The sequence below is a fragment of the Cotesia typhae genome, unplaced genomic scaffold (genome assembly GCF_013202065.1).
Source record: "Cotesia typhae breed Kobodo isofemale line unplaced genomic scaffold, CoteBio_Ctyphae scaffold_13, whole genome shotgun sequence".
Taxonomy (NCBI): domain Eukaryota; kingdom Metazoa; phylum Arthropoda; class Insecta; order Hymenoptera; family Braconidae; genus Cotesia; species Cotesia typhae.
In genome coordinates, this window is record NW_027423774.1 from 4,922,941 (window position 1) to 4,939,893 (window position 16,953).

A 16,953-nucleotide genomic window follows, 5' to 3' on the forward strand; every position below is an offset into this window, starting at 1 on the left:
AACTTATACAGCCTTCGTAGCTGACTGATTGACTGTGCGCAACCGTGCGTGCCGCCGACGCTGAACCGAGCGCTCAACTTCGAGGACAAACGTAAGGCGGCGCTAAAGTTCCAGCCAATGGGAGAAGAAATGGAGGCTTGGCGGGCGATCGCAAGTTTACCTCCACTAACTAAAAATATATTCATGTAAGTCTTTTTATTTAATACTACACATTCAACGTCTTACATATAAATGTATTAATGTAAATATATATGACTTACACACTTACAGCGCCTGGTCTCGCACTCTGCGTAATAATCACAACAAGCCGATTCTTTCTCCGAGCCTTGTCTCGACTTGTCGAGAAATCCTACGTAAATGTGTTCGTGTGAGTATTTGTAACTTACTTACACTCCCACAATGTCTTGAATGTCTTAAACTTTAAAACTTGTCCTATACACTCGGAGAGTAGACTTGGCAACAACGCCCAATAACAAGGGTCTCGGTCTTTCTTCCATCTACCATCGCATGTTCTTTAATCTTTCACTGAAAAGCTTTTACATAAACATATATGTACATATATTTATATAAATACTGAATTTTTTTTTTTTTAATTTTTTTTTTTTATATAAAAATTCATTTAGATGAAATTAAAGTTAGCTGTCATTTTACGAATTTTTGATTTTATTTAAAAATTAAATTAATAATACTGAAGTTAGCGGTCAGCTGTAAATTAAAAAAATTTTTTTTTTAAATTAATTATAATAAAAAAAAAATGCTTCTAGAAATTTTCACTTGTAATTTTTATGTGTGAAATTTTTTTTAATAATTTAACTGCTATAAAATTCCGAAAAATTTTTAATATTTGACAAATTCAGTGTTATTTAAATTAACTTAAAAAAATTATTTTTAAAAAATTGCATTTTTTATTTTTTTAAATTTCTACATGTCAATTTTTTTTTTTATAATTTATTTGTTATAAAATTATTAAATTTATGCTAAATTAATGTTCATTTAATTTAGAGGATATTTTATAATTTTGAGAATTTTTTTAACAAATAAATTATGTCGAAAAAAATAAGAAAAAAAAATTGACATTTAGAAAATTAAAAAAATAAAAAATCCAATTTTTTAGAAATAATTTTTCGGTGCAAAATTATTTATTAAAAAAAAATTGTCAAGCGACTGCTAACTTTAATGTCATTCTTTTTTCAGACATGCATATTAATCACCGCAAATTTATGATTCACTCGATTTAATAATTGCTGTCATTATTATTTTTTATATATCAATTCCAATTATTTAATCAATGATTGTAATTATTGAATAAATATTAATATGTATGATATATGTAAGTAAGTACTTTGTGTATATGTGATTGTTTTTCCTGAGAAATTAAACGTGAGTATAGACTTCCGTAGGCTCAACTTTGGCATGAATGAACACTGATAACTTTTTATTCATGCGCGCGCAGTATCAACAGCTTTATGTTTTATATACTTAATGCTACTTTATCAATTATAATTGTTATTATTATTGCTCTTTTATTAGGAGTTTTTATATTAATTTTGGAGTTAAGTAGTCTTAAGAGTTGTCTTTCAAAAAAAAAAATTCCACGTGTAAAAAATTTTAAAAACTATGCGTGCAATTTTTTAAAAATATTTTTTTATTGCTAATTTAATTAATAAATAAAATTCTAAAAATTTTTCGACTAATTTCAGTTTAAAATTTTTTACTTCCATTTAACAAACAAATTTGTTCTGAAAAATTATTTAAAAAAAATTGCATTTTTAATTTCTTCTTGTCAATTTTTTTGCCATAATCTATTTCTTAAAAATTAACAAATATCTACTAAATTAATTTTCATAAAAAATTCCACATGTAAAAATTGTAAAACAATTATTAGTGAGAATTTTTATAACCATTTTTTTTTATTGCAATTTATTATAAAATAAAAAAAAAATTAGAACAAAAAAATATTTTTAAAAAATTGAATTAAAAATTTTTGCAAATAAAATTTTTCTTTCGTAATTTTTTAAATAAAAAATTTTAGATGACTAAATAAATATTTATCTTTTGATATAATTATTTGTTTAGAATTTAGATCAGAATAAATATCAGAAAAGTATTTATAAATGAAGTCATGGGAATATTTTATGAATTGGACAACATTACCCCTATACGGAGTATTTAAATAGTATAAAAACCGTATGTTCACCAGCCCTGAACAAGGCAGCCCTCATCCAAGCTACCCGTATCGTTACTGGGAAAAAGAGTACACAGTAAGATGACAAGAGTGTATGAGGATGAGAAGAAACATTTATAATTGATCCTACACTTGGTCACACGTGTCTTCAGCGTTGATTTGTTGCTCCGAGTAAGATTTTCACCCCAACGTTATTCATGGTCAATAAACACAACTCTTCATATGTTACCAATAAACGTGAGTGTCTATTTAAATTTAATTAACAAAATAAGCCGATGGGTAATTTTAAACTTTCACATAAATCTGCCTTTTGATTTTTTACAGATAGACATTTATTTTCAAACATATAATATAATATATATATATATATATATATATTGACAAGATGATTAGATATTCTGAAGATGATAAGACGTGTACATTGGGGAATCGTTATCACTTATGTATATTTTATTGAACCATCTGTGGTTTATGACCAGACGTTTTTTTTATTTATCAATCACGCAATAAGTGTTATTACATATATTTTTTTTTTTTTTTTTAATTTAAATCTGATAAATTTTTACACTAATATTTATAATTACAGTTTTAAGGAAAGATAATTACTAAATTACTAAACCATTAATATAACTTAAGCTAATTACAAGAATTATAGTAATAGTAATAGTAATAGTAATAGTAATAGTAGAAATATATTATAATATAATATAAATTTTTACAGTGTATAGTAGTCTGAAACTTTCACTTGCGACTTTCCCTTTCTACGAAGGGCGATCTCCATCACTTGCATAAGCCTAAGTCTATATATACCGTGTAATTATTTACATTATCATTGACACAATTTAATATTTATTATTTATATTAATATTATTAGATATAATATTATTTTTAAAAACTTCCATCTATATTTACTTTTGTATTTTTTTACAGACGTGCTTTAACGCGAGTTTACTGACTATGTGATGTGATGACGCTGAAAAAAAAAAAAAAGAAGAAACATATGTATGTGCATATATATACATATTATATTGTACGATATGCGAATGGAAGACGAAGAGTGGAATTTTCCAGCGCCTATCACTACCACAAACGTGACGACTTTTAGCTTATCGTTCCTATATTAATACCAACTCATCCTATCTCTTTGCTGTGGTAATAAATTTTTTTATTTTTTACCTCCTTTTTATTATATGGCATATTTTTATTTGTCAACAGAATTAATTGCGTGATTATTATTGACTAATTATTTTTTTGAGCGAAAAAAAAATTTTTTTTGAGAAGAAATTTCAGTTATTTCGATAATATTAATTCTCTTGCTTTTAGAAATACGTATTTTGATCCAAGAAAATTTATTTCTTGATAGAAGTAAATTTTCTTGTCTTGAGAAAATTTTTCTCTTGCTCCAAAAAATTAAATATAAAGATAAAAGTAAATTTTCATTAAGATTTTTATTTTATGTATTAATTAAAAATAATTTAGCAGATATTTAATAATTTCAATAATTTTTAAAAATAATTTTAAAAAATAAATTTAAAAACTAAAAAATGCAATTTTTTTAAAATAATTTTTTTGTTAAATAAAATTAAAAAATGATCAAGTGACTGCTAATTTTAATTTTATATAATGATTAAAATTAATTTAGCAGATATTTGATAATTTTAATAAAAAAATTACTTTCACTAAGAATAGAATTTCAAAAAAAATTTTTACTTCGGCCAACACAACTTCGGTCTTCTTCAAGGCACTCGAAAATTTTTTTTGAGCCAGAAATTTTGTTCTTTAGTAAAAAAATTTTTTTTTCTGTGTAATATCAGGAGATTTTTATTTTTTGGTCGAAGAATATTCCAAGATCAGCTCCGATATTTTTTTAGATTACTCTATCCCCTTAAACATTTAGAACCAACTTGTAAATTATTATATTCCTGTATATAAATATATTTAGTACGAGAAACTTAAATAATAGCCGCACTTGGTTAAACAAAAATTCTCTATACATTCAATAGTAATAATAATGTAGCATACACGTGAGTCCTCGAGTGAGTCCTCAGTATGTGTGAATTAATTTTCCTTTCATGTATGTCCATTTTCGTCGACCTAAAAGATAGAAAGTAAAGATACTTTAGCTGGAGATAAGCGGGGACTTAATATTTAAAAGCCGATTTTAAAATTCAAATAATTCATAACATTCGATATTTTTAAAAAAATTTTTTTTATTGCTAGTAAATGTTTCAATACATCCATATGTTAATTGAACAAATACAGCTGTAATATTTCGCTATTTACTATAACTTTCAGTTGTATATAAATTTATGATAATTTATTTATATATATAGTTTGAATTTTTATTACTTGATTTATTAGATTATAGGAATTTTTTTTATTTAAATGCTACTATAATATAAATATATTTATACACGTGTATGTGTTCATTTTATTATGTACTTTTCAAAAAAAGATAAAAAATAAATTTTATTCAAAAATATGAGCTAAAATTTTTTTCAATTTTTGAAGGCAAAAAAGCTATCGGAATATTTATTTTTTTTTTTTTTTTTACGATATTTTTTATCATAAATGCGCCGTAAAAACAAGTAGAAAAAAAAATTAAAAAATGTTAATTTTTTACCTACACGGAAAGAACAAGATGACACTGGATATCATCCCAGATTATATTCAGTGACATCTGTGGTGAAAAAAATTTTCAGATAGTAGCTGGTATAATCCAGATTATACTGGGTGATATCTGGATTATACTCATTGTAATCTGGATTATACTAGCTACTATCTAAAAAAATTTTTACCCAGTATAATCTGGGAGTGTCATCTTGTTCTTTCCGTGTAGATGTGACCAAAAATAGGGTTGACTCCACTTGTAAATAATTACCTTATTTTTTTTGAATTAAAAAAATTTTTTTTTCAAGAAAAAAGTTCGTTTTTTTTATGAACTTTAAAAAAATATATATATATATATATATATATATATATATATATATATATATATATATATATATATATATATATATAAAGATAAAATAGAAATTTTATCCAAAAACGTGATCTAAAATTTTTTCAACTTATAAAGGCAAAAAATCTATTCAAAATTTTCATTTTTTTCTTTCACGATATTTTTATCATAAATGCGCCGTAAAAATAAGCAGAATAAAAAAATTAAAAAATTATTATTTTCACTTAGAGATAGTCACAAATAGGGAGAACCCGACTTGTAAATAATTACCAAATACTCTAGCAATAATAATATTAACTCAAAAGTAACTTAAGTCAAACAACTTTCTCAAAAACATTTTATTTTTTCATATAATTTTACTTGTGTATTTTTGCGCACATGGAAAACAGATGTGTATATATAATATCTTCTTGAAATAATTTATTACTTCACACAGTAGCTACGTCAGTGCCACCAAAAAAATAAATCTTTTGTTTAAAAAAAAAAAAAAAAAGTAATCCTGATAACAAATTACGTTTTAAGACTTAAGTACATATTTTAAATAATTTAATTATAAATTTATGAATCATAAAACTAAATCTGTAATTTTTTATTTTTCAGACATGTGATAAGCTGGCATAAATAAGAGCTAAAATCATCTGTGGTACATCTTAACTAATTCAAGTATAACATAACACCATTTTTTAACGACTGACATCAGTTTTCCAGATGGTTTTTTTGGTCTAATGTGTATGGGCTTGTACCGGTCTTGAGAATAGCTCACCCTCGTCCTCATCCTACTCATCTATTTCTTTCTTTCTTTGTGTGTACTTATAACCTGCCTCAGATCCTTCGTTTTATTTTTTTTTCTTTATGTATTTCTTTGGCGAGATGAAAGCGGGAAGACTGCACCCTCACATTTATTATATGAAAAAAAAATTTACTTCATTGGGTCTACTCTCAAGTTGCTTACGTGGGAAAAACGGTTATTTTCAGAAAAAATATTTTTCTTCATTTATTATCTCAAATCATTTATTTGTAATACGTCAAAATATCAATTTTAAATACGCAAGTATATTATTATTATTTTTTAATTAATTATTCAGACTGATTATCATCATCGTTTTTTATTTACACCGTATTGATAACAATTATTCTTTTATGTCATTTTTATTTTATTTTATTTTTTTTTTTTTTTTACGTGGATCCGACAGCAATGGCCAATAACAGGGTCACTAGAGAATAAATTAAAGTCTTTTTACAAGATCATGTTGCATATAAAAAAAACAATAATATTTTAATGTACTTGCATTTTGAGAAAAAAAAAAAAAGGAAAGAAAACTGAAAGATTTGTGTTTTAAACTTTTGTTAAGATTTGAAACTTAGCCAAAAGAAATTAAATTGGTAATGATACATTATTTAGTCAAGCTAGCAATTTTGCAGTCACTATGTGACTGCCGCGATTTGAGAAGTATAAATAAATAAAATGTTGATTTTTTAAATTATGACTTTTGTTAAATTGCACTGTAATTTGTTAAATATTGATGCTTTTTAAGATATAAGCTCATCTCAATGTTACACTCATCAAGAGCTTTCATTTGAGTACCCACATGTATTTTTGATATATTTTTCATATATACATATATATAATATATATAAATATATAAAATATATGAAAAATTGATGTGGGTACTTAAATAAAAGGTCTTGATGAGCATAACATTTATAAACTTTGCATGCAAAAAAATTTTTAATGACGCGTCTTTAGATATCCATCTCTACTTTTTAGAATTAATATTTATTTTATTTTTTAGAGCAATAAATTAACAGAGTGGTCGTATGTTAATGACGACATTGAGGAAACCAATACTCAGAAAAATTGTGAGAAAAAATCTTTTTTTCCCTCTTACCTATAATTAAATAAATTTTATCTCCAAGGAAAAAAAAAACGTTTGTTTTTTTTCTTTTGGTAAAAAAAAAAAGTATTTTACGATTATGTGTTTTTTGCTTCCGTAAGTTTTTTGAGGGCGTCGATTTATGGTTAAGGAAATTAGAAACGCTTCAAATATCAATGAAGTAAAACTAAACTAGCGTGAGTAAAACTTTAATTTTAAAAATTAAAGCGCAGTGAGTTGCTAATGGCAAATTAATATTTTGACATATATTAATGAAAAAAAAAAAAAAAAAAAATAGTTAAATTTTGACTTAAAAATTTTAAATAATCACCTAACTAATTACTATTTCAGATTTTAAACTTTCCAAATGGCTTGGGGATAATTAGTATTTTTAACAGTGACTTTCAAAAGTAATTTTTTTTTTCTAACGAATTTTTTTTTTACTCTAGTAAAAGTTAATAATTGCCGTAAATTTAAATTATAAAAGTTTCACATGCACTTTTTAAATTATTCTATTAACACATATTAAATAAAATAAATTAAATCAAAATTATCGTATGTACCGTCACTATTATCAGTTTCATAATTTTAAATGACTGAATAAAACTATTCAAAAGTATCTTAGGGCAAGAAAGGTTACCACAAAGACTATCAAAGATTATAAATTATAAATTACCACTAAAAAATATCAACTGCGACTAAAAAGACTCAAGATTTCGATTTTTTAAATGACCCATGAATCGAAACTCCAGATTATTTTTTACAATTCATCGCATATGAATATATATATGAATATGTAAGTATACATTAATATGTATAGTTTTTATAAATTTAATTAATAACCATTGTGCGTATATATATATATATATATATATATATATATATATATATATATATATATATATATATATATATATATATTGAGTGGGTCAAAAAATCGAATAATTTATTTTTGATTTTATACTCTGAAAAATAGGTTCGTAGACACCTAAAAAGAATTCTCTCCAAGTATAAGCTCTTAATTATAACGGGAAGGTCCTCCGCTTTGCGGGTTTCTATTTTTCGAATAATCAGATAAAAAATTTATATCTCGCTTCCAACTGCTTGGAAAAATATTCCGTGGCATAGATTTTGTGAGAAATTGAATGCTTTACAAAAAAGGTCTCTTATGACTTTTTCAAAAACTCAACCGATTAAAAGATATTCATAGTTGAAGTTTGGCTATTTTAAGGAAAATATTCGTTTTTATTATGAATTTTATAAGTCGATGAAAAAAATTATTTCGGATTGCGGAACTCATGATTTTGTAGGAAATTTACTGCTCTACAAAAATGGTCTCTTATGATTTTTGATTAAGTGAAGCCGTTACGAGATATTCATCGTCAAACATTAACGAATATCAATATTTCCAGTTTTTGATCAATAATTCGATAAATTTTAATTTAAACTATGAGTTTCAGGAAAATTTACATAAATTTGAGTTTCGATCGATAAAGAAATGTTATAAACAATTTTTTTAATATTGTTTTCAGTCTTGAGCTTGTTTGATTGCATTAAAACAAGAAATTAGAGCATTTTTTTCGACATATAGCCAATGATTAGTTTAATTTGAAGTGAATGACATATTTCTTTGTCAAATTTAATATGAAAAGTATTGAATCAAGTGAGAAACAACCAGTATTTAACTTTTTTATAGATAAATTTTTTATTGAATTATCAATTGCAATATAATTGTCTATATTTTTAACATAACAGTACGCTATTACTATAAATAATTTCTTTTATTACAATTTGGGAATGTTTTTTGATGTTTTTTGACAACTTGCAATAAGTACTGGAATTGTTCTTCATTTTTTGTCAAGCATTGATTATATTCACTGACTAATGCAACAACTCGCTCTGCTGAATCATTGACAACTTTTATTTGTTGAAAGTATTCTTTATTTTCGAGATAACTCTCATTAGTAGGCCATAATTCAACATCGACATCAAGAAAGTCATACGGTAGATCGAAGATTTTGAAAAGATTTAATGACTTTTTAGACACAAAGTCACTCAGAGTTCTCTGCGCCAATGAATTCAAATCTTTTTTAGCAATTACAAATCTTTTAGCTTTAGAATCTGTACCTTCACGAGTATTAACAGCTTCAACAATACTTTTTTTACTTCTAATGGAACGCCATCGTCAAACAGTGATAAAATGGCAAGTTCATCGCTCAAATACCATAAGTGCGAAATCATTTTTTCACACGTAGCTGAAGAAATCAAAGGATTGATATGTTTGTACTCCAATAAATTTTTCATAAACTGCAAGTCATGATAAGCAGCAGTTGTTGCAGAAGTTGATGAAAACCAAGCTTTTAAATACAATGTGACTATAAAAATACAGAAATGACGAAGACCATGCAATTCTTTCTGAGAGAGTTTGAATTCATCTCTGAATAGATACATTTTCAAACTATAAATGGCCTTAGCCATCCATCTAGCATGATGAACAGCACCAGGACGTTTGAAAGAAATCTTTTCTTGAGGCATTTCTCCAAGGAAAATCAATGATAATTCCAATAATTCTTTATCTAACTTATTATAACATTTCTTTATCGATCGAAACTCAAATTTATGTAAATTTTCCTGAAACTCATAGTTTAAATTAAAATTTATCGAATTATTGATCAAAAACTGGAAATATTGATATTCGTTAATGTTTGACGATGAATATCTCGTAACGGCTTCACTTAATCAAAAAATCATAAGAGACCATTTTTGTAGAGCAGTAAATTTCCTACAAAATCATGAGTTCCGCAATCCGAAATAATTTTTTTCATCGACTTATAAAATTCATAATAAAAACGAATATTTTCCTTAAAATAGCCAAACTTCAACTATGAATATCTTTTAATCGGTTGAGTTTTTGAAAAAGTCATAAGAGACCTTTTTGTAAAGCATTCAATTTCTCACAAAATCTATGCCACGGAATATTTTTCCAAGCAGTTGGAAGCGAGATATAAATTTTTTTATCTGATTATTCGAAAAAATAGAAACCCGCAAAGCGGAGGACCTTCCGTTATAATTAAGAGCTTATACTTGGAGAGAATTCTTTTTAGGTGTCTACGAACCTATTTTTCAGAGTATAAAGTCAAAAATAAATTATTCGATTTTTTTGACCCACCTAATATATATATATATATATATATATATATATATATATATATATATATATATATATATATATATATATATATATATATATATATATATATATATATATATATATATATATATATATATTTTTATTTTAAAATACCCAGTGAAAAATCTTGGGCAACACACTCAATTGGAGTTGAGTATATACCGTGCGGGGCTGGACACTCTCGTGTTCAGGCTCCATCGAATCCAACTCTCGACCTTGAAGGGATAATAAAATCCTACTCTGTTTTTTATTATCATTTCTTCTATTCACTCCCTTTTTTTCAACGCTCGTTATATATAATGATTACTCTTTTTCTACTTTTTCAGCTAAGCCGAATTGAATTTTTTTATTCTAATCGAGATATATTCTTCACTGGATTCTAATTGCTGATGATTGATAGCGATTGAGGACTCACATGCATTTTGATATATTTTTCATAAATACATATATATATAATATAAATGAATATATAAAATATATATGAAAAATTGATGTGGGTACTCAAATAAAAGGTCTCGATGAGTGTTACATCGAGATGAGCATATATCTGTAAAAATGTCCACAGTTGACAAGATACAAAGTCATTTCTTAATTATTGACATTTTTTAAGATACAAACTCATTTCGATGTTACACTCATCAAAAGCTTTCATTTAAGTACCCACATGGCATTTTTTATATATTTTTCATATATTTATATACATAATATTTATAAATATATAAAATATATGAAAAATTGATGTGGGTATTCAAATGAAAGGTCTCGATGAGTGTAACACCGGGATGAGCTTATATCTTAAAAAAAGTCAATAGTTCACGAGATACAAGGTCATTTCTTAATTATATATCTAAAGATAGATTTTCGATTGCAGCCTAAATCATAATAAATTAACTATCATAATTATTAATACCTAAATCATATAAATTAACGAAATTTTTCTTATTCTTCTACGAATAATAATAAAAATAATAATAATAATAATAATAATAATAATAATAATAATAATAACAAGTACGTACAAATACGAGCATGACCACGATAAAAAATAAATAAACTTTTAGAGTCGACTGTATCAAGTGTGTTGAAGTTTATACTTTTATCCAACACTGTACAGCCGGCTCAGATGTTTACATTTAAACTACTACAAGCGATGTTGCCAAGTCTAGAGACCTGTTGCTGCTCCTTGGTTGCTGCTGGGTTGGCTCGGTTGATGTGTTGCTTGTTCACCAGATCGACTACGCCGGCAAAGATCGGTCATTAATTAAATTTCATCAAACAACGTGCGTGTGAAATAAATAAAAATCTTATTGGCTATATTCATTAAGATTACTTCAATAATTTATCATTCTTACCAATAACAATTACCGATCAATTGTTATTATTATACATACACATATATAAATAAATATATATCCACTTATCTAATATATAACTATGTAATTTTCAGACTGACGGCATTGAATATTTTTATTGTCTATTTCTTCTTCAGTTTCTCTTTCATTTGAATAATTACCTAAAACACAAACGAGATTATAACAACTTTATTTGGATAAATTAATTTAATATATTGGTGGAAAAAAAAAAAAAAAAAAAAAAAAAAATTTGGATACTTACTTGGAAAAAATTTTATGTATGAGGGAATAGTAAATAACGATTTAATGGAAGTTGAGCAATTCAGTAATTAATTATCCTAGATTATGAGGCTTTTATATTTCATCATCTCATGTATTTATAATTAATCATGAATAAGAATATAAATAAAATAAGAATAAATAAAAGTAATTTATAAAATTAAAGTTGAAAGTGCTACTGACTGAATTATATTTTTTTATATATCAGTTTGCTTTTAGATAGCATGTTATCGTATCCGGTTTCTCTGATTCTCATGAAACATTGTTAGTTATATTTTGTATTATATATTTAATATATTTTTTTAATATTAATATTTTTTAGTTTCTGATAAATATTTCCTAAAGCTGTCTAAATATTTATTAATAACTCTCATTGATCGGTAGTTATCGTTATCGGTATTATAAATTTGTTTGTTTAAGTTATAATACAAGTTGAGTAAAAAATAAAAAAAAAAAAAACAATAAGTTGGTAGCGATAGCGTTGCATTTGTAGTTTTCAGCAAAAAATAATAATAGTGAGTCAAGCTTAAAGCAGCCATGGTTGAATAAGGTCCTTCAAAAATGCGGGTAAACAGGACATGTTTTTTTTTTTGCAATTGCGATTAAAAATCACTGCGATGCGATGTGTAAAAATAACTGTTGAATTGTTTTTCTTATTCTGAGTTATTGAGATAAAAAAAGAACGATGATATATGATGTATTTATGATAAATTATAGATGATAGAGATTTGCGTCAATTCTTCTTGCGCAATAATTTTTGTTTTGATATAAGATGCTAGTTACTTGATTATATATCAGCGCAAACTTTAATACAATGTATCATTTTTTTTTTTCAGGACGTCATCAATGATGTGGTACGTGGATGAATTTCCGTGGAACTTTTTTTACTTTATTGTATGTGTGACGATATTTGTTAGTTCGGAGACACTTGGATTGTTTCACGAGAAATTTTTTTGTAATTTTAAAGGGGATTGCCACTGTAAAATTTCAAAAAAAAAAATTTTTTTTTTTTTTATTAAATCAAAGTTTTGATAATCAATTTTTTTTTTAATCGTTCATTTTATTGTGTATTAAAAAAAAATACATCAATAGAATCAAATAGAAATTTCGTTCAAAAAAATTAAAATTAAAATGGTTGACTCCACTTGTAGATAACTACCAAAACTTTTTAAATTTAGAAATTTATAAAAATTATAAGTCCAAATTAAAAAAAAAAATTTTTTTCATCAAAATTGATTTTTATAAAATTTTTAGATTTCACTAATATATATAAATCATTTTCAATTTGTTTTTAAACATTTAAAAATTTTTTTGTATCCTACTTTTTTGGGGAAAAAAACAAAATATATATATATAAATTGATAGCTTTATGCCTTCAATGGTTGGAAAAAATTTTGGCTACTACACGGAAAGAACACGATGACACTGGATATCACCCCAGATTATACTGAGTAGAAAAAAATTTCAGATAGTAGCTAGTATAATCTAGATTACAATGAGTATAATCCAGATATCACCTAGTATAATCTGGATTATATTAACTACTATCTGAAAATTTTTTTAATCACAGATATCACTGAGTATAATCTGAAATGATGTCCAGTGTCATCTTGTTCTTTCCGTGCATGTTTGTGGATAAAATTTCTATTTTATTTTTTTTTCCATATTTTTTTTTTTTCTTGAAAAGTACAAAAAAAAACGAACAATTTACAAAAAAAATTGTATCTCACAATTTTCTAAAAAATTTATAAATTTTTTTGAATATTGTAAAATTTGTTAACATTGTGATAATCAATTTTTTTTTTAAGTGTTCATTTTTTTATGTATTTAAAAAAAAAAATACATGAAAATTTTGAAAAAATTTCGTTCAAAAAAATGAAAATTAAAATGGTAAACCCCGCTTGTAAATAATTATCGTTATTTCTGCTGATTTAGCAGTTTTAATAATCAAAAGATTTTCCCCACGTGTTAAAACTCGATTTACACACTCGACTTTTTTATTTTTAAACAAAGTTTATTAATCTTTTGACATTATCTCAGTCTGATATAAATTTATATATATATATATATATATATATATATATATATATATATATATATATATATATATATATATATATATATATCATAATTTTTATCTCTCAATAAATATTATAATGTTTATCTAATCAGAGTTAATTAAGTATGTGTAAAACATCAGTGGCAAAAATTATCTTTTGCCAAGATAAACATATTTTTTAAATTCGTCAGATTGTTAATTTATTATTAACGATTTATTTTTAGTGCGCTAATAATTTATTCTTCTTTATCCAACCATCTGCAAAGAAAAATTTTATTTTATAATATTTTACAATACTCTAAAAATTCATTCATTACTTTAAAACATTTTTACGCGTGTAATAAATTTTTACTTTTAAATCCTTGAAATTCTAAAAGATATTTTTTAAACTATAATAATAGTAAAGTTTTGACCTACCGTACACTGATTCTTATTACTTTACCTACTTTTCTATTTTTTCTGACGTTTTCATAGCCTTGAAAATTTGTTTTTACATTGCGTTAGGATCTTCGAGTATCAAAGTTTTTTTTTTAATAATTACCTTGATAAAATCACATGTTTTTTTTTTTTTCTAATAAAATTCTGTAAAATATTCCAGCCTACAAACACTCTGTTTTAAGTCTTAAGTCTATCGGAATGATCCGGACAGCCTTCAAATCGCCTGTTAAATTATACATCGCATTTCCTAAAATAGCCTTGACCGTTCTTAAATTTTCTAAAATCCCCAAGGGTTCTCAAATTTTCAACTTCCAAGTACAGCGGATTATCTGCTTCATAAGTACGGATATCTTTTCCGGCTTATCAGGGCTTGGGTATCACTTATAACATTTAATGTAATTAATCTAAAATTATCTTTGGTGTATTAAATGTTCATACGCGGTAATTAAACTTTGGAACTATAATCAAAATTTTTGTTTGATAATTTAAAAAAAAAAAAAAAAACACAGTACGGAATTAAATTGTTTGTTAAATTTAAAGCTTATTATAAAATTATATTATTAATAAAATATAAAAATTTGCATACTAATTAAAATTCACAAATTAACTATATGTCAAAAATAATAAAATAATTTTTAATAAACTATAAAAAAAATTTTTTTACTGAAATTAATAATTATAACATTTATTGTTAGTTATTTTTGTTATTTATTGAAGATTTGGGTGCTAGACGCTCTGAAATACTGGCAGCAAAAAAGAATTTTATAAATTTTAAACCAAATTTTATTACAACTGTGTTTGAATATTCTTTTGTTGTTAGCTGCATTCGTCTCTAGGAAGAATTGCCAGAAAAACTTTTTTAATTTTGCTATAAAGTGCTATCGGTTATGAAGCTACAATTTGATTTTCATTTAGGAATCTTTATAATTCTCGAAGTAATTAATATTTAAAATTTTCAAAAAACTGCTTTTTTAAAATATGAAAAGATACCCTTTTGAAAATTAGCTCCTCAAATTATGTGATGGTTACGATAATTATGTGACGGATGGGAACACTAATTTTAAGTGTCTGCTGATGTCAGCGTTATTAGTATAATATTTACTATGTAATTTTTCTAAAGTATTACTCACTTTTTCTGATAATTATTTTCTAATAATAAACTCATTTGTTATCAATATTTTATATGTATATGTAACTAGCAATTTGCTAATAATAAAGTATTATTATTATTATTATTATTATTATTATAATATCTTCTCATATTTTTCTTAGAATATTTATAATAAATTTATGTACAGAAGCCAACAATTTTCTAGATTATTATTTCTACACTGATAAAAAAATTGACTTTACTCAACAGCCAAATTTTTGAACCAAGAATTCCATTTTGAAGAAAATTATTTTCTTTATTCAAGAGAATAAATTCTTGAAAGAAGAAAATTTTCTTAAAACAAGAATAATTTCTTAACTTATTCTCAATATTAAAAAATTGCCAATTGACAATTAAAAAATTGTCTCAAAAAAAATCAATACAATTTTTGAAGCAATTATTAAAGAAGAAATAACAAATATTGACATCTTACCAAAACATCCATTATAAACTTGTTTATATTTATTATGTATTATATATATGTACTCACCTGTTGCTGTCGCTAGGGGAACTTTAGACAAATTCGCAAGGTGTACTATTGTGCTCAGGTTTAATTCTCTCCACTATAAATTTTTTTTTCTTAAACGAAATCTCTGTGTATACATAATATACCGGTTGCATGTGTATGAAGCATATAGACTGAAGCATGACGCAGGTTTTCCCCTCAAACCACGATCCCTAAATATCCTGCACAAAAGAAAATTATACACGCATAACCTTTCGTGTAAATAATATTACACCTGTATCACCTTTAATTTTTGAATGATGATAAATAACAACAACAATCATCATCTTCTCTATTGTCATTATGATTTATATTTGTACTGTAAATTCAAATGCTTTTGTTAAAGCAATAAAAATTTTTGTATTGTAATTATAATCGTTTGACTCTTTTTATAAACTTTTGTTACGTCGACAGTGCATGTGGAAGTTCCAATGAAATTTAACGTAAATGTTTTTTTAAAAAAACAACAACAGTCTATAGTGAGTCATTGATGCATTTAATGCGTACGAGGAATATAAAAAGATATAAAAAAATACATACGTAAATGAATAACCTGGACACATTTTATGTGTGAGTTGATGAAACATAACCATCCAGTCACTTGACAAATTTTTAATTTTTTTTTTAACACACAATTGCAATTTAAAAATCTTTAGAATTTCTTTTTATTGAAAAATTATTAAAAAAAAAAATAAAAGAAAAAATTTCACATGTAGAAAATTATAAAAATTATTCATTCATTTTTTGAAAATATTTTTTTGTTCTAATTTAATTATTAAAAGAAATCAAAAAATTAAAAATGTCGGCTAACTTTATTATTATATTTTTTTGCCATAATTTATTTGTTACAAAATTTATTAAGATGCCACTGAAATTGCCAGACATTAAAAATTTTTTTAGAATTTTATAGAAATCAAATTATTATTAAAAAATTCTACATGTAGAAATTAATAAAAATT

At 24.7% G+C, this 16,953-nt stretch overlaps 1 long non-coding RNA gene across 1 annotated transcript; it reads right to left on the reverse strand.

The window, feature by feature from the left end:
• Positions 1 to 6,227: 6,227 nt before the first annotated feature.
• Positions 6,228 to 16,818, reverse strand: LOC141535144 (uncharacterized). Its single transcript, XR_012480556.1, has 3 exons — positions 16,535 to 16,818; positions 15,980 to 16,176; positions 6,228 to 6,361 (listed from the first exon to the last, which is right to left on the reverse strand). It is a non-coding gene; the product is annotated as an uncharacterized LOC141535144 (long non-coding RNA).
• Between the last annotated feature and the right edge of the window lie 135 nt (positions 16,819 to 16,953).